The sequence below is a fragment of the Macaca mulatta genome, chromosome 3 (genome assembly GCF_049350105.2).
Source record: "Macaca mulatta isolate MMU2019108-1 chromosome 3, T2T-MMU8v2.0, whole genome shotgun sequence".
NCBI classification, from domain to species: Eukaryota; Metazoa; Chordata; class Mammalia; order Primates; family Cercopithecidae; genus Macaca; species Macaca mulatta.
The window spans coordinates 10,092,773-10,110,947 of record NC_133408.1 but is presented as its reverse complement, the minus strand read 5'-3'; the positions used below and the strand labels follow the sequence as shown (position 1 = coordinate 10,110,947).

General features: G+C 46.0%; 1 protein-coding gene and 1 pseudogene across 7 annotated transcripts in view; one reads left to right on the top strand and one right to left on the bottom strand.

The window, feature by feature from the left end:
• Positions 1 to 336: 336 nt before the first annotated feature.
• LOC100430280 (aldo-keto reductase family 1 member B1 pseudogene) lies at positions 337 to 2,097 on the bottom strand (annotated as a pseudogene).
• A 3,003-nt stretch (positions 2,098 to 5,100) lies between these two features.
• The window catches only part of DYRK1A (dual specificity tyrosine phosphorylation regulated kinase 1A), a 153,302-nt gene continuing 140,227 nt past the window's right edge, over positions 5,101 to 18,175 (top strand). For 3 of the 7 annotated variants that reach the window (XM_028844780.2, XM_077994553.1, XM_077994549.1), the window contains exon 1: positions 5,101 to 8,742. The gene's annotated coding sequence lies outside the window, so the exon portion shown is untranslated. Of the gene's footprint in view, positions 8,743 to 10,056; positions 10,196 to 18,175 lie in introns of those variants that run through there. The other 4 variants (XM_028844783.2, XM_077994550.1, XM_028844781.2 and 1 more) reach the window with 2 other exon arrangements.

Genomic DNA, 18,175 nt, shown 5'->3' with positions numbered 1-18,175 from the left:
TGCCTCATGCCTGTAATTTCAACACTTTGGGAGGCTGAGGTGGGAGGACAGCTTGAGCCTAGGAGTTTGAGACCAGCCTGGGCAACATGGGGAGACCCCCATCTCTACCAAAAATTTAAAAAATTAGCTGGGGGTCATGCATGCCTGTGGTCCCAGCTACTTGAGAGGCTGAGGTGGGAGGATTGCTTAAACCCAGGAGTTAGAGGCTGCAGTGAGTTATGATCATACCACTGCACTCCAGCCTGGGTGACAGAGCAAAACCTTGTCTCAATAAAAAAGAAAGAAAAAGAAAATAAACAGTCATTATACGAAAAATAGGATTAGTGGATCCTTTGGTTTTATTCTTTTTTTTTTTTTCAAGTTCACGGAAGCACTTTTTGAGGCAAAAAGAAGTCTTGCCAAAAGGATTACCAGCTCCAAGAAGTTAAAACTCAACTGTTAATGACACTATTTAGAGCGTGTAGATTTTGCTTCTCCTTGGTCAGAAAAGGTTATTCAGGTTGAGAAGGGCAAAGCAAACTGGAAGAGACTTCTACTCTACTGATGCTGCTCTTCAGATCCAGCCTAAGCTAGACAAAGCTTCACTGGTCCATCTACAGGTTGCTGTCCTACTGCTGAGGGACCCAGGCCATGTTACATTTGCAAGAAAAATGAGGCAAGAAAAACAAGTGTAGGTCGCTTGGGGATGAGCAGGCACCCACAGCTTCAACACTTTTCATGGAAGGGGTGATCCTTGTGGGAGGCACAGCTCAAGGCGCACACCCTTCCAGTTCCTGTTGTAGCCATTCAAGGTGGTCATATCCTGGATGCTCATTCAAAGTCAAAGACCTCAAAGTTCTCAGCAATGTGTTCCAGTGTCACAGACTTGGGGATCACCACCAAGTTCCTCTGCGTGGAGAACCGGATCAGAACCTGGGCTGCAGTTTTATTGTGCTTGGCTGTGATCGCCTCGATCCTGGGATCCTCAGCAGGGAAGGGTCCTCAGGCTTGGCCCAGGGCCTGCTAGGAGAGCCAAGGGGGCTATGGGCAGTCGCCATGCTGCCTCTGGATTGGCAGTACTGGGTTAACTTCTCCTGAGTTAGGTACGGGTGACCTAGTTAGGTACGGCTTACACTTGAAGCCAGGTTTGTTTAAGATCCTTTTGACCTGGAGATGGTTAAAGCTGGAGATGCCAATAGCTTTCATCAGCTCTTCATCCACTAGCTCTTCCATGGCTGCCCCTGTGTCCACAATGTTGGTGTCACTGGGACCATGTTGCCTGACTCATCCAACAGGAAAAATCCCTTCCCGGGCTTAAAGCCGGTGGGACAGTGAACGAGGTGGAGGTCCAGGCAGTCCAGCTTCTGGGCGCTGAGTGTCTTCTGGCAGGCTTCTCTCCCCAGGCCCTTCCCACGGGTCGTGCACCACAGCTTGCGAATGACGCAGAGCTCCTCAAGTTTACCACCTGCTCCCTGAGCTGCTCCTGCATGCCCACCCCCACCAACGCATTCTCGTTCTGGTACACGGGGGTGCAGTCAATGCAGTGATACCCAATGTCGATCGTCACCCTTACAGCCTCGGTCACCTGGCCTGGAGGGGGCTTCCAGGTGTCTAGCCCCAGGATGGGCATCTTGGCGCCGTCGTTAAGCACAGGTTGGCTGACCATGGCCACTGCGCTTCCCAGACCCCCTCCCGAAACCATCTGTCTTCTTCTTTATGCTTTTTATGTTATCTATTTAAAAAGGAAATATAAAAATGGATTTTTGCTTTTAAAAGTTTGGAAGCAAATTAGGAGATGGGAGTGAACAGGTACGTTTGCTGTCCTTCATAAATGGATGTTTTGCTATCTGTCCCTAACCTTACGCTGCAAAGACTGCATTTGGGACATAGAAGTTAATAGACTCAGCCACGCGGAGGTCCTGTCTAGACCTCTGCTCAATGAGAATGGTCAAATCTGTAGTTTCTCAAACTGGGTGTTACCTGAGTGAGCTGGCAACTGTGCAAGGACACTTTGGTTTGAGAAATACTGCTGTAATAGCGTTAGCTAGCTACATGGTAATCACTAACATTAATGTATCTCTTCAGTGGAACTTTCTTTTTCTAGCTTAGCTGACTACAACAATCTTTCCTTTGGTACTGGGGAAATTCCATCCACCTTACGTTGAGGGAAAAAAAACAAAACAAAACAAACATTTCCCACTTCTATACAAATCACTGAACTGTGTCCCCTAAAGTTCTGTGGTAGGTGGAATAGAATGCAGGAAAATAGAGAAAAAAAAATAGCAGAAGCTCATCATTCATTTATAAATACAAAACAGGTGAGACGCAGTGGCTCATACCTGTAATCCCAGCACTTCAGGGGGCTAAGATGGGGGCATCACTTAAGGCCAGGAGTTTGAGATCACCCTGGGCAACATATCCAGATCCTGTCTCTACAAAAAAATTTTTTTTAATAAAAAAAATCAGCTGGACATGGTGAGGCATACCTGTAGTCCTAGGTACTTGGGAGCCTGAGGTGGAAGGATTGCTTGAGCCCAGGACGTCAAGGCTTCAGTAAGCCATGATTGTGCTACAGTATTCCAGCCTGGGCAACAGGTTAAGATCTTATCTCAAAAAAGTCAAAAACCAAAAACCAACCAAACAACAACAACAAAAAATCACCTCCAATCCTAACCAAACCAAACCAAATCAAACAGTATTTATAATATGCCAGATATGGTGCTTGTGATACAAAGATGAAAATACAGGAGCCTTGCCCTAAAAGCACTTCTAGTTTAGAAACAGACATGGAAATACAATATAACAAAATAGTACTAATGCTATAACAGTTATAAACATATTTTGCATTGAATTGAAACAAAAATAGGAAAAATGTTGAAAATGGTAGCAGTAAGTGTGCAGATCAATAAATACTATAGAAATATTAAAAGATGTTCACTACATACTTAGATTAAAAAGCCAAGAAAATAAGCCAAAACTCTCAAGAACTGTTGAGCTAATGAGCCAATGCGGAAGCTATTATATACATATGAATCAATACATAAAAGTGGATTTCTTTTCAAGTCTTGCCAAAATGTTGCAAAATACGATTTTTTTTTTTTTTTTGAGACGGAGTCTCACTTTGTTGCCCAGGCTGGAGTGCAGTGGCACCATCCATGTTGGTTCACTGCAACTTCTGCCTCCTGGGTTCAAGCAATTCTCTTGCCTCAGCCTCTAGAGTAGCTGGGACTACAGGCACCTACCATGACACCTGGCTAATTTTTGTATTTTTAGTAGAGACAGGGTTTCACCATGTTGGCCAGGCTGGTCTCAAACTCCTGACCTCAAGCAATCAGGCCACCTCAGCCTCCGAAAGTGCTGGGATTACAGGCGTGAACCACGCCCAGCCGCAAAATAAGATTTCAAGATTTTCTGAAACTGTGGAATACACACTTTAATAACTACATATTTACTATTTAAGCTTTATCTTAATGTCACAAGGAAAGAAAATGTTAATGGCAATTCATAAAGTAATATTGGTAAACATGCTTACATGATAAGGAAGGCAATGAATATTGTCTTCTCTCTCTCTCTCTCTTTTTTAATGGCACCATGAGAACCACATCTTGACATAAACAACTTTGTAACCTTAAGATTCTGGGAGAGAGTCCCTGGTTGCAGGTGCCTGGTTAAGAGGAGGAAGGAGTCCAGGCACCGTGGCTCATGCCTGTAATACCCGCACTTTGGGAGGCCGAGGCGGGTGGATCACCTGAGGTCAGGAGTTTCAGACCAGCCTTGCCAACATGGTGAAACCCCGTTTTTATAAAAATACAAAACTAGCCAGGCGTAGTGGCACATGCTTGTAACCGCAGCTACTTGGGAGGCTGAGGCAGGAGAATCACTTGAACCTAGGAGGTGGAGGTTGCAATGAGCCTAGATCGCACCACTGCAGTCCAGCCTGGGCGAAAAGAGCAAAACTCTGTCTCAAAAAAAAAAAAAAAAAAAAGAAGAAGGGGAAGGACAGTGAGAGCAAGAAAGGAGTCGGGCTAGCCCTACTTGGGAGATGGCTAGGAGAATGAAGATGGCCACAGATACACTGACTGGGGTGACATACATGTATCAATCTAACAGCAGCCCATGGCCTTCTATTTTTCTTTTTTTTTTCTTCCTGTTTCTTTTTGCAGTACAATCTCAAAAAAGAAATCAATTAAAAAAAAAAAAAAAAAAGGCTGGGCGCGATGGCACATGCCTGTAATCCCAGCAGTTTGGGAGACTGAGGCAGGCAGATCTTGAGGTCAAGAAATCGAGACCATCCTGGCCAACATGGTGAAACCCCATCTCTACTAAAAATACAACAATTAGCTGGGCATGGTGGTGTGCGCCTGTAGTCCCAGCTACTTGGGAGGCTGAGGCGGGAGAATCGCTTGAACCTGGGAGGCCGAGGTTGCAGAGAGCCGAGATCGCGCCACTGCACTCCAGCCTGGGCCACAGAGTGAAGAAAAAAAAAAAAATTAAAATTAAAAAAACTTCACAAACCAAAAACCAAAACCTCCAAACACTTCTCTCTGCCTTCCCAAACAGGCATCAGATAGATATACATAGGCAGGGCACAAATACACAACAAACATATTTTTTAAAAGTCACAAAATGTCCAAATAAATGCAAATAAAAATAGAAGGTGTGGTAGGGTGTAGGAGAAAGCCATTGTCTCATATTACTTTTAGGAGTGCAAATTGTTGGAATTACTTCTGAGGAATATTTTGGTAACACGAATCAAAAGCTTTTTAAGGACGCATACTTTTATCTGAAGGAAATAATTGGACAGGTGTGTAAAATGGATGTAGGCCATGTTTATGCAACTTTATCTGTAGCAACAACAACAACAACAAAAAGGAAAAACTTCCTTAAAAAACAGAGGAGCAGTTAAACAAATTATGGCCTATTCAACTGATGGAATACTAGTAGCTGTTAAAATGATTATCTAAATTTCAGTTGATTAACACTAAAATGTGCTCATAGCATAATCGTAAGTAAAAACGAAACAAAACGTATCTGCAGTGTTGTATGTAGGTGAGTGTGCTCATGTCTCCCTAAGAAAGTCTGGAAGGACATATGCTAATATGAAAATACCAATACTTTTTTTTTTTTTCTTTCTGGGTGATATCTATGAGTAATCATTACCTCTTCATTGTTTTTCATATTGTAAAATAGTCTGTAATGACTGTACGTGACTGCTACATTTTGCTTTTGGACCTTAGGTGCAAATAATTAAGAATTAACTCCTTGGCCAAGCATGGTGGCTCATACCCGTTATGCCAGCACTTTGGGAGGCTGAGGTGGGAGGATGGCTTGAGTCTAGGAATTTGAAACCAGCCTGGGCAACATAGCAAAACCTCATCTCTACAAAAAAATACGAAAAGTTACCCAGGCGTGGTGGCATGCGCTTATAGTCCTGGCTACTCGGGAGGCTGAGGTGGGGAGGATTGCTTGAGCCTGGGAGGTGGAGGCTGCAGTGAACTGTAATCATGCCACTGCACTCCAGCCTGGGCAATGGAGTGAGACCCTATCTCCAAAAACAACAACAACAACAACAACAACAAAACAAAGAACAAACAATAAAGTTTGTACAAGGGCAGCAAGTGAAGACCTTTACCCAGAAGTCTGTAAGAACAGTAGGGGGATGTCAGATGCCAGGCCATGCCACTGTCCAGGAACCAAATGCAAATTGTTCACCTTCTCACTTGGCATGAGGGGCAGTAATAGGCATATTGGTTTGTTTGTTTGTCCTTGGAATATTTATTTAGGTTATAACTCTCAGCGAGATTCCAACTACTGGACTTATAGGCTTCGAATAGTGCATCACCAAGAGTGGTCACTAACGAATGTGAAACCAACCAAAAGAAACCACCATCTTGGCATGCATCTGTGTGTTAGTTTCCTTTAGTGCCACTATAAAGTACCAACAACTAGGTGGCTTAAACAACAGAAATGTATTGTCTTGTAGTTCTGGAGGTCAGAAATCCAAAATCAAGGTGTTGGCAGGGTTGGTTTCCTCTCATGGCCGTAAGACAGAATCTGTTCCATGCTTCTTTGTCAGCTTCTGGTAGCCTCAGGTGCGCAGTGGTTTGTAGATGGCCACCTTCTCCTGGTGTCTTCACGTTGTCTTCGTATGTGTTTGTCTCCGTCCAAATTTCTCCCTTTTTTTTGGAGACGGAGTCTTGCTCTGTCGCCCGGGCTGGAGTGCAGTGGCCGGATCTCAGCTCACTGCAAGCTCCACCTCCCGGGTTCATGCCATTCTCCTGCCTCAGCCTCCAAGTAGCTGGGACTACAGGCGCCCGCCACCTCGCCCGGCTAGTTTTTTGTATTTTTTTAGTAGAGACGGAGTTTCACCGTGTTAGCCCGGATGGTCTCGATCTCCTGAACTCGTGATCCGCCCATCTTGGCCTCCCAAAGTGCTGGGATTACAGGCTTGAGCCACTGCAACCGGCCCAAATTTCTCCTTTTCGTAAGGACAGCAGTCATTTTGGATTAGGGTTCACTCTAGAGACCCAACTCGATATCCTCTGTGAAGACTCTACCTCCACGTAATCTTGAATCATCTTGGTGTGTTGGAAAGAACATGGGCTTTGCAATTATACCTGTGTTTGAATCCTGGCTTCACCACTTACTAGTGAGTGGTGACTGCCTTGAGAAAAGTCATGTAATTATTCAGGACTTGTTTTCTCATCCCTATAGTGGGGATGCAATGTTGCTGTGAGGATTAGAGATACTCTAGAACGTGCTGGATAAGTGGAGGCTGTTACCACCTATAAGCTGAGGGCCTTTGCTTTTCAAGGTGAAAAGTCTATGAATAAATACACCTGTAAGTGAATCTAATGGGGAGATTCTTGGATGACAGGGATTTCATCTGTGAACCAGGTCAGCTGGCATCTGTACCAGAGTCCTTCCGGCCTACATGTGGTCACTTGTTTGGAGCCAGCTGTAATTTACAGGTTACGTTTTTAGGCGAAGCCTGTGTAAAACCATTTTATAGCATTCCAACCTGGATATGACATTCACTGACCAATGTTGTCCAAGGCTGTCACACTGGGGAAAAAGGGGGTGCAGATTTCTAGATACGAAGACCAGCGATGCCTTCTATTCCCACACGTTTCTAATCTCAAGATTCTGCCCTACTCCGATGATCTTCTGGGTTGATTTGAACTGAAGACAAGGACACATATCTTGAGACACTGTCATATTCTGTTCCGGTTACCTAAGAAGATTAACTACGCAAGTTTCTTCCATTACCAGGAATAAAACTTTGAGTCAAATTTAATTTAGTACTAAAGGTTGCAAATGCTGACGTGCTCTGATAGAAGCGAAAGCTTGGTTAACGGGGTGGGATGGGGTGGGGGCAGGAAGGAGAGACCCGGGAGCAGAGAGGAAGGAGTTGGTTGTATAGGTGGAAGTTTGAGCTTGGGAGGAACCAGGTAGCGACCTCTCCTCTGAATAAGGGGCGCTCTGGGCCACTTCCTCTTTCTTCAAAACAATTAAGTTGACCGTGGACTTTAATCACATTAGCAGGGCAATTTTGAAACAATAATCCGAAAGAACTTTTGCCCGTTACGGCAACTTTTTTTTTATATTATGGAGATCAGTCTGAAAGCAAGCTATTTGCCCGATTACTTTTTGACCAATTTATTTTCGGTTTAGTCAGGTTTCTTTCCAAGTCTGTGCTAATCTGAATGGCTACCTTAGTAATTACTTTTTGACCAATTTATTTTCGGTTTAGTCGGATTTCTTTCAGTCTGTGCTAATCTGAATGGTTACCTTAGTACATCAATGTCCTAGTAACTGTAGCAAGGACATTTTTGCTGGAAATCATTTAAAGCAGGTGTCTTTGAGTCATGTAGCATACACAGCGGTATTTACTGCTAGTTTTTTACACCTAATATCGTTTATAAAATTTTATCTGTTGCTACTATATTTGTGAGGTTTATGAAAAAAATTGGTTATTAACACTATCACGAGGCAAAATCAAGCTTAGAAATCAATTAGTGACTCTGCTGTAAAATAGTACACACACACACTTTTTTAAGCTATACATTTATTAAATGCCATTAGAGCTGGTACAAAATACAATTTTTAGCTGGTGGCTCTATGCCGGTTACAACGCAGCCAGCATGGCATACTTGGGTTTTCAAGCCTCAGGAGCTCACCCAGCAATACATAGGCAGGCAGAAGGGGTAGACAGAATAAAAATCAGCGAAAGCCAGGATATTAATAAAGAGTTTTGATGGTTAAGGACAAGTAGGCAAATTAAGACGCTGGAAACCGAGGAGCTGCACAGAAAAGAAAACCAGGGAGCTGGACGACAAGGACACAGTAACAGCACAAGGGGATTTATCTAAGGGGCATTCCGATGGAGCAGGCAGGCTGCGCCCAGAAAGGTGGGGAGGGGTTGGAAGCAGATGGGCAGGGACGGGCGAGCGTGCACAGCCTGAAAAAGTTTTCATGATGGCTCCAGCCTAATTTCCCAACGCTGGTCTCAGGCGCCACAAAACCCGAGCCGCCCGACCGGAGCCGGGTGCCAGCCTCAGGGCCGCCGGGGCCCGGCGCAGCGTCCGGAATTCCTGCGATGTCTGGGGCCCGGCGGCGGCTCCTCCCCGCCCCCACCGCGGCCTCCGCCGGCATTTTCCGGCGAGGAGGCCCGCGAGCCCTTCGAAGAACCGGCTCCACGCGCGGCCGGCCGCGGCCGGCGCGCTTCCCGGGGAGAAAGGCGAGCGCGGCGTCCGGACCGCGGTGAGAGCCCTCCAGGCCCGGGCGTGCGGGGTGGGCTTCCCGGGTCCCTGCCCGAAGGCCGCGGCGCCCCGCCCCTCCCCCTCCCCCGCCCCCGCCCGGGGCAGCCCTCCCCTCCCCCCGGCGCGGGCGGGGCTGCGGGCGCCAACGCGGAAGCGCGGGGCGCTAGGGCTGCGGGGGCGGCGGCGCGGGAGGCCGCGCGCGCTCCCCGGGCCGCAGTCGGCGCGGGCGCGGGGCGGGGCGAGGCGGCCGGGAGGCGGCGGGCGCTCGCGCACAGGCCTGGCCGCCGCCTCGCCCCCCCTTCCCCAGTCCCTACCCTCTCTCGGCCTAGCCGTCCCCCTCCTCTCCCCTCCCCCGGGCGAATCACGCGCCCTCCTCTGACACTCGTAGCGGGCCCGAGCTCCGAATTTATCCTTCACGTGACCTGAGGGGGTTGGGTGGTTGGCTGGGGACGGAGGGGGAGACGGAAAGGAGGGAACGGAATCTGCCGTTACCTGAGCAACAGGCCCCGCCCGCCGGATCGGGGCCGGGGGGCGGGAGGAGGACGTCAGCACGTCAGCCGGGGTTTTGCGTTTTGATTGACAGTTGCTATAGCGACCGGGTCGGTCCGTCGCCATTTTGTTGGTTGGTTTTTTTTTAAACCCTTTCGCTTCCCGCCCGAATAATAATAAAAAGCCCCATTGGAGTGAGGCGGGGGTGGCGGCGGCAACCGCGGCGGGGGTATCCGGGGAGACTGCTGCCGTCGCTGCTGCTGATCGCGGCCCAGGTCGGGCTCAGAGAGCGGACACCCCGAGCGGGGGGTGCGGGCGCCGCCGCCGCCGCTTCTGCTGCTGCTGTTCCTGCTGCTGCTGTTGGTGCCGCTGCCGCCGCCGGCGAGCGGGCGGGACCGGTGTGAGTGCGAGTGTGTGCGAGGGAGCGTGTGCGAGGGCGAGTGTGCGCGCGAGTGTGCGGGTGTGTGCGAGTGTCTGTCTGTCTGTGCGGGGACTCGGGGGCGGGCGGTTCGGGCTCTCCTGGCGGAGGAGCCGCCGCCGCCGCCCGGGCCCCGGCGCTTCTCGCTGCGCAGGTTCGGAGCGCGCGCCATTTTGTGAGATTTACAAAATCCTCCTCGGGAAGAAGCCGCCGGCAGCAGCCGCCGCTCGGCGCCCGGCCTCGCCGCCGCCGCCCTCTGTGCCGGGCCGGGCCGCGCGGCCCCGCCGCCGGGAATCGGGGCCCGGGGACTGCGGTATTTGCCGGGGAGGGGGCTGTCGCCTCCCCGGCCCCGGGCGCCGCTGGAACCGCGAGCCGAGGAGAGACTGAGCAGGCTGCGGCGCGGCCAGGAGCCGGAGCGCCGGGGGCGGAGAGAGGCGGCCGGGGCGGCGCTGGCTGCGGAGGCCGCGGCGGGAGCGGGAGCGCGGCGCGGGAGCCTGAGGCTGAGACTCACCGGAGGAAGCGGCGCGAGCGCCCCGCCATCGTCCCGGTGAGTGTCCGGCCCGGCCGCGGCCCCGCCCGGCTCGGCGCTCGGCTACCCCGGCGGCCCGCAGCCGGGCCCGAGCCGAGGCCGGCCGGGCGGAGGGAGGGACCTGCCATTTTAGGAGGAGGCGCCGCGGGCCCTGGGCCGGCCGCCGGGGGAGGGAGCCTCAGGCCCGGTCCCAAAGGAGCGGCGGGCGCGAGCGGAGGGAAAGTTGCGGAGGGTGGGAGCGGGGGCCGCGGCCTCCCGGGAGCCGGGGCCTGGGGGGCCGTAGACAGCGCCAGACCTTCACTGGCCGCCCGAGCGAAGGGGTGGAGGTTGTCTTCCTCCTCCTCTTCCTCCTCATCTTCTTCCCCCAGCTCCTCCCTCGTCCCTCCTCTCGGTCCCCACCAGTGTGGGAACCGCCGGGGTGCTTCGCAAGGACAATGCACGGGTTAAGAAAATGGGGCCGGCTGGGCGAGGACGGCGGGGCCAGGCCGGGCGCCGGGGAAGGTCGGGAGCCGCTGCCTCGGCGGCCCTGGGGGTCCGCGCCTGAGCGAGGGGCACTCACTGGTCTCCGATGTTGGGCGAGGAGCGCGAGTGTCCCCGGCGGCTCGGGGTGGAGGGTTGACCTGCCCGGCAGCCGGGGGAGTTGGTGGCTGAGGAGAGGTGAATTAGAATGGATACCTGTGTATCGCCACAAAACTTCACGAGTCTATTTATAGGCACAAACCCACTCTCGCTTCGGAGCCACTGAAGCTGCTGAGCAGTTCAGCTCTTGGCGAAAGGCTCCTCCCTAATCTGAAATAGTTAAAAATGGTAAAATTAGTGAGTCAGTGACTTCGGTTCCTTGCCTGTGCCTTTAGCCCAACCCTAGGTGACACGAATCCCGTAATCTAGGCGCAGCGCAGGAATGCCAGCACCATTTGGTTCTTGAATTCCTCCCAAATTGTCAGAAAATACGCCTTAGAATATGGTTTTCACAAGTGCCAGGCGCTGTTCTCAGGGTTTTCCGTGGAGCGACCAGCTTGCCCAGCCGGTAGGAACTGTTCCCATTTTACAGATGAGGAGACTGAGCCTGGAGAAGGGGCACTGACTGGTCTGAGGTAATACAGCTGGGACTCCAGGAGCCGGGAAGCTGTAGCCAGTCTGGACTTGTGAATCACTAGGGTGTAACTTATTATTATAAATACTGGCAAATTTTGGAGTGATTCGTGTGTAATGACTCAGGGTTCTAACCTAGAGATTGTGTCCCCGTATGGTTTTTAGCATGGAATTAATAACCTTTGTGGCTTGCCGAGGCCGAAAGGTAAAGTAATGGTAATGAGCCCTCTTAATGAAACTTTTCCGTCCTTTTTTTCCCCCCAAGAAAACTATGTAGTCAATTTTTGAATGAAAGGAATTAAAAAATACTCCTTGGTGTGTTTTGTACTTCAAACTTAATTTTGATTAAAATCATCTTCTGAGTATTGATGAGTCATAAGAAAGTTTTGTGTGAAGTTATTTTTAGTTATTTTATTCTTTGCTTAAGAGCCTCTGTGACCCCTTTATATTTTGTGTCCAAAGTTAATATATTTAGCATTTTGATTTTGAGGTGTTTTAATAATTCAGTGGAATTACCTTTAGTTTTTGTTTTCTTAAATTTCTCGTATCTTGATCAGTTACTTTAGGAGAATATGGTTTTCAAGTAGACTTTTAAAAATGTGAGACTAGAACTAAAGTTTCATGTGCTAAGGTTTTAAACTGCAGAAGATCATTTCAAAGCAACTGGTTATGAAAAAAGCTTACTTGATTGTAGTTAAGATTTTTTACGTATACTTCAAGTATCCCAGTACTTTTGGAGGATTTTCCCTGGTATAGCAGTGGTGTTTATGGTAGCTGTCCAAATTTATTTAAGACTTCAAACCATGCTAGAAAGTTGACTCCTGTCAATGTCTACACCTAGTTCTCTTGTAAGACTAGTTGTAAACATTTCATTTTTACCTCAAGACCTCAGAGATCATTAAAGGAGGAAGGATCACCCCTTGTGTTTGCACCACGAAGGCACACTCCTTTTTACCTGGTGGGTGTTGAAGAAAGGTTTGAAGGAATAGACTTGAATGAATGGTAATTATTGGTAGGGATGAGAAATGGACCAGATGACCTAGTGAGATCTTTGTTATTGTTAGGAATTTGAGATCTAAGTGTAGGATCATCTGTTAAACCTTTTAACGATATTTTGGTGGAAACTATTAGAAACTTAACGCATTATTGTGTACAAGAGATTTAAAAAAAAGTCCAGTTTTTTAGAGGCACTAACATTTAAGATAATGTAAAACATTCCATATTAGTGCAATGTCTTGTTAGGGAATGTGGACAGTAAAAACGGCCATTTGTTAAAAGTTTTTTTCCCCTCTAAAATATTGTCTGATGTTTGCTCCTCGGTGTTATTTATGGAGAGTTACTGTTTATGACTTAAAGATATGGAGGTGGAGAGGCCTAGGTAACTGCAACAATGTATTTAAGTAATTTACTTTAGGTTTTTAGAGTGCTATGAATGTTTATCTGCAAAAGGAAAATTCAAGATACCTTGTTATAAACATGGTATACAGTGACCTTTGGCATGCATTTTGTTTTGTAACTACACAAAGTGTTAATTTGGATTGAATCTTGGTTTTCACTTGAAAACCATTTTTTTTTTTTAAAGAAATAGCTTAGAAATTTAGACTGCCTGGGGTGTTTTCGTGTGTCTGTTTATGGTTGACAGGTATCTAGTTACCAGAAGAAAATGTGGATAGAATTAACTGTACTATAGGCGAGAAGGGAATTGCCTTATATATGCCACTAAACACAAGATTAGAATAAGAGTGGACTTCACTTGTGACTTTCTTGGTATTTGTGATTAGGTGTGTGCCAGTTTGTCTTTGCTTTGGCATTAACTTTCCTCGTATTTCAGAGGGCTTTCACATTTCCTATACACATACAGGAAACAGTTTCACCCCTCTCCAAGAAAAAACTTACCTAAACCCAGCAAAACCCAAAAACTTCCAGAAAGTCTTTATCAAGAACTTAGTTCCTCATCTGCAAAATTGTATTAATCTTATTTTGTAGTAATCATAAGCAGTTATTTAACTGAACTAAGAATCCTTACTTTCTGTTGAGTGTTTTGGTGATTTTACTTCCATATATGTTCGTCTATTTTCTATTTTAAGTAAAGATGTTACATGAAACTATTAGTTATGTTTCCTGAAACTTGATACTAACAGTTTGCCCTGTGAAAGTGAATTACGTGACAGTATAATAGCATCTTATGTATATATAGTGGTTGCGCCTTTTAAAATACTTTTTACCAGATGGTATCTTGACTGTTGGGCAATTTCCTGATGGCTAGAGAAGTGGTAATTTATAACCCAAAGCTTGTTCAACTTTGGATTAAAAAGTTTGGAGAGTTAAAATTTGTGTTTAATTACTTCGAAAAATCAGCAAATTATGCTCCCAAATGAAGATAGCTTTTTGAAATCTTGCTTTATGTCAGTGCTACAGTGTTAAGCTAGAGTTGTAAAGTTTACCATAGAGTGAAAGTGAAATGTAGACCTCATGTGACTAAAATAATAATTGAAGGTTCATACTGGGTAATTGAAGACAGATTTTATTTCTTAATGTTCTGGCTACAAGCAGCATTAGTTTGATTTTTTTTTTTTTTTTGTATATGAAAACAAAATGATTTGGAAATATTGCATTATATAAGCCAGCTAGGTGTTTAAAAAGTTAAGCTTTTGCTTTGGAATCCTACTACCAGAGTACTAAAACGAGTGAGAATTGTTTATTGGAGATAATACCCTCTATTGAACACCTGAAGTGGTGTGGTTTCTCCTGCGCATATGTTTTGCTAATGCAGAACCATTTTGGTGTCTTGGCAATTGTTTTTTCTAACAGAGCTATGTATCTTTCCTTCTCTTCTAGAAAGAGATATTTAAAAGTTTGTATTACTGTTAAAACTTAAGTTTTGACAAGTTACATACTTTTTTTTTTGGTTTGGGGCAGATGCTCATATCTGATATACAGTGAGTAATAGCTTAAAATGTGTCTTTGTTCTTGTCAGTGAATATCCTTGTTTTATCTCCCCATGTTAGAAAAGTTTGTTTTAATTGATTTTTTGGGGGTGGGGGGAGCCCAGTGAACTGGCTTATCATGGAGTGAAACTGGCTTTCAGCATCAGCTCTATTTTTTTTTTTTTTTTTTTTTTGAGACGGAGTCTCGCTCTGTCGCCCAGGCTGGAGTGCAGTGGCGCGATCTCGGCTCACTGCAAGCTCCGCCTCCCGGGTTCACGCCATTCTCCTGCCTCAGCCTCCCGAGTAGCTGGGACTACAGGCGCCCACAACTGCGCCCGGCTAATTTTTTGTATTTTTAGTAGAGACGGGGTTTCACCGTGGTCTCGATCTGCTGACCTTGTGATCCGCCCGCCTCGGCCTCCCAAAGTGCTGGGATTACAGGCGTGAGCCACCGCGCCCGGCCGCATCAGCTCTATTTTAAATAACATCCCTGTTCATTAAATAACTCCCTAATTTTTCTGAGTGTATAAAATTTCCAATGACAAGATTTGATTTTTTAATTTTTAAAAAAGCGTTCACAAAAAGCTTTTCTGTATTATCTATATTATTTGATACTATAGAGCCATTTTGGCATCTTGGCAGTTGGTTCTTCTACCAGAGCTATGCGTCTTCTGGGTTTTTCACAAAAGCTTTTGCATGTGCATAAAATGTTACGGACATGTATGGTTAAGGCTTGCATCTTGGCATCCATGTATTTGGGTAAAAAGATGCTGGAGGCCAGTCATGGTGGCTCACGCCTGTAATCTCAGCACTTTGGGAGGCCGGGGTGGGCGAATCACTTGAGGCCAGGAGTTCGAGACCAGCCTGGGCAACATGGTGAAACCCTGTCTCAAAAAAAAAAAAAAAAAAAAGCCAGGCATGTTATTGCGGCCTGTAGTCCAGGAGGCTGAGGTGGGAGGTCATCACTTGAGCCTGGGAGGTGGGGGTTGCCGTAAGCTGAGATTGTGCCACTGCACTCCAGCCTAGGTGACAGAGCGGGCACTGTCTCAAAAAACAAAACAAAACAAAACAAAAAAAACTTGTGACATCTATCTGTCTGCTCGCTATCCAGTTATAGACAGCAGTTGAGGCAGCTTGATACTGTGGAAAGATCCCCTGCCCATGAAACCGTGAACAGAGGCTCCAGAGTCTGGCTGATCTGATTCTCAATAGGTTCTGTTGACTGTGTGACTTTAGGCACAGTGATTTCACCAAACATCAGTTTCCTCATCTGTAAAATGAGGTTGATAGTAATTAGCATAGGAATCTTGTGAAAATTGAGAATTGAGATAATGCATGTACATTTCTTCATGGATTTCTCTCTCCTCCTTTTCGTCTCATCTTTTCATACTCATTCTGTGATTCTGGTATAAATATTTTCTTCTGAGAGGCCTTCCCTAAACCCCAGTCCAGGTAAGCTTCCTTAGCCATGCATTCTTTTTGTGGCCAAGCAGGACCATTTGTTTTTCTTTTGCAACCCTTACTGCAAGTATAATTATTTATATATGTTCTTATATATAATTGTTCATTTAATTTCAGCTTCTCCCTCTCCATTACATTTTAAAGTTCATTTGGACAGGAATAAGTCTTTCCTGATCATGGCTGTAACTCCAGTGCCTGGCACTTAGGGAGTTTAGATTCGTGGAGTGACAGAACGTGGAGCCTGTATGCTGAATACTTTCTGACGACCACTCCTTAGCCCTGTCATCTTGGGCAAAACAGCTTCTCCTCGCTTCAGTATCCTGTATGCCAGATATAGACAGCACTGGCTGCCCTGCCCAGGATTTTGAGAATGTGAAATGAGATACTGTACTGAAGTGCTAAAGTGTAAAATGCCATATAAATATAAAATGGCACAGTAGTAATAATCTCAGTAGTGGGGTTATTCAGTAGGAAGCTCTATTGTGACTTAAAGTATAGAATTTTAGCTTTGCTGAGTTGGTTGGTAGCTAATATTTAATAGGATAAATTTAAGCTTTCTTACATGTACTAGTTAGAATGTAGATGGGCCTGTTTCTGATTAAATACAGGGGCTTAAACGAGAAGTTTATTTTTCCTTCATAAAACAACAGTATAAATTAGCTAAGGCTCATATGGTGACACCATGATATGAGGGAGCTTGGTTCCTTCTGTCTTGTTGCTTTCCTGTGCTTAAGGAGATACCATTTTCTTCATAGTACAAGGCAGCTTCCCACTACATCCAGAGTCCAGGAATAGGATTTTGGGAAGGCACATTCCATCCCTTTAAAGACAAAGCTGGTAGTTGCATACATGACTTTTGTTCATACCCTGTTGGTCATAACTTAGTCATGTGGCCATGTTTAAACACAAAGGAGTGTGGGATATTGGTCTTTGATAGGTGGCTATTTGGCTGAAAATTTGTCTCCTGAAGAAGGGGAGAATGGGGGATGATTAAACATTGCCTGTCACACTTTCAGATGTTTTGTGAGAAACTTCCAGAAGTAGACTTTGAAAATACAATGGATTGCACTAGTTAATACGTTTCTGTATTAATCATTAATCATTAATCTTTTAAACTATGTTATGTGAATTCAAATAGACCATTATGCAAAATACACATAAGTGATCAGATTAGAAAAATGTAGCTATACTTTTAGTAGTGAAGGGATTTTGCGTCTAATAACAATTATTTTACCGATGCTTTATTTTCTGATGGAAACATGGTTCTTGATTGTTGTGCTTGTATCATGTAAACAATATTTGGAATCCGAGCTTTTGTATTTAGTGTTAATAGTCTACTGGACCAACTGTATGTCTTTCTGCTCATACCCTCAGCAAACAGTGCTACAGTAACACTTGCGTGTTGTCAGGATGTCATAAAGTTTTGAGTCACTGAACACTGCAAGAAGGATGATAGCAGAGATACTTAAACATACACTTACTGTCTATTATTTTCCTCTTTAATTCCTGTGGGTTTGAAAAAGAGAAATATCTAAGATTCCTTTAAACTATACAGTATTATTAGCTCTAGTACAGACTTGGGAAAACTAATAGTTCCCAAACAGTCTTCTGGAGAACTTGTCAAAGTTAAGAGATTTCCAAGCTCAGATGCCTCTCTTTCTGTAGGTTTGGAGTGATGCTCTGGAATCTGCTTTCTGTTTTCTTTTTTTATTTTATTTTTATTTTTTTTTTGAGACAGAGTGTTGCTCTGTCACCCAGGCTGGAGTGCAGTGGTGCAATCTCCGCTCACTGCTAGCTCCACCTCCTGGGTTCACGCCATTCTCCTGCCTCAGCCTCCAGAGGAGCTGGGACTACAGGTACCCGCCACCAGGCCCGGCTAATTTTTTTGTATTTTTAGTAGAGACGGGGTTTCACCATGTTAGCCAGGATGGTCTCAATTTCCTGACCTCGTGATCCGCCCGCCTTGGCCTCCCAAAGTGCTGGGATTACAGGCGTGAGCCTCTGGGCCCCGCCGAAATCTGCTTTCTTACGGACTCCAGGTGATCCTGATGCAGTAGGAACATTTTGAGAAACACCACTACAGTTCATCTCTCACATATTAGAGAAGGAGATGGGTGCAGAGCAGCTCAGTGCCTCAGAATAAGCAGGCCTGGGACTAGCGTTGTTTTTCCTGACTCTTGGTTCTTTGCTCTTTCTACAGAAGAGGGAATAAAGGACAAGGTGTACAGAGTGCAGTGAGATTTTATAGGGATAGTTATCATCTTAAGTATGTGGCTTTTAATGTGGGAGCTCATGTCTAGTGAATGGTTGGCCCATTTGTCCTTTTTGCCCTATAGAAAAATAATGAATATTTTAAGGTGAAGTGAATATTTAAAGGTGAGAAGCTGAAGGTTTTAAATAAGGTTTTGTTAGTATCAGCACTATTGTGGGCAGTGCATATACAGCATTAGAATAGATGTATAGGAAGCTACTTACTTGACATGATTAGAAGGAACAAAGGTAGTTGTTGTCCTCAAAT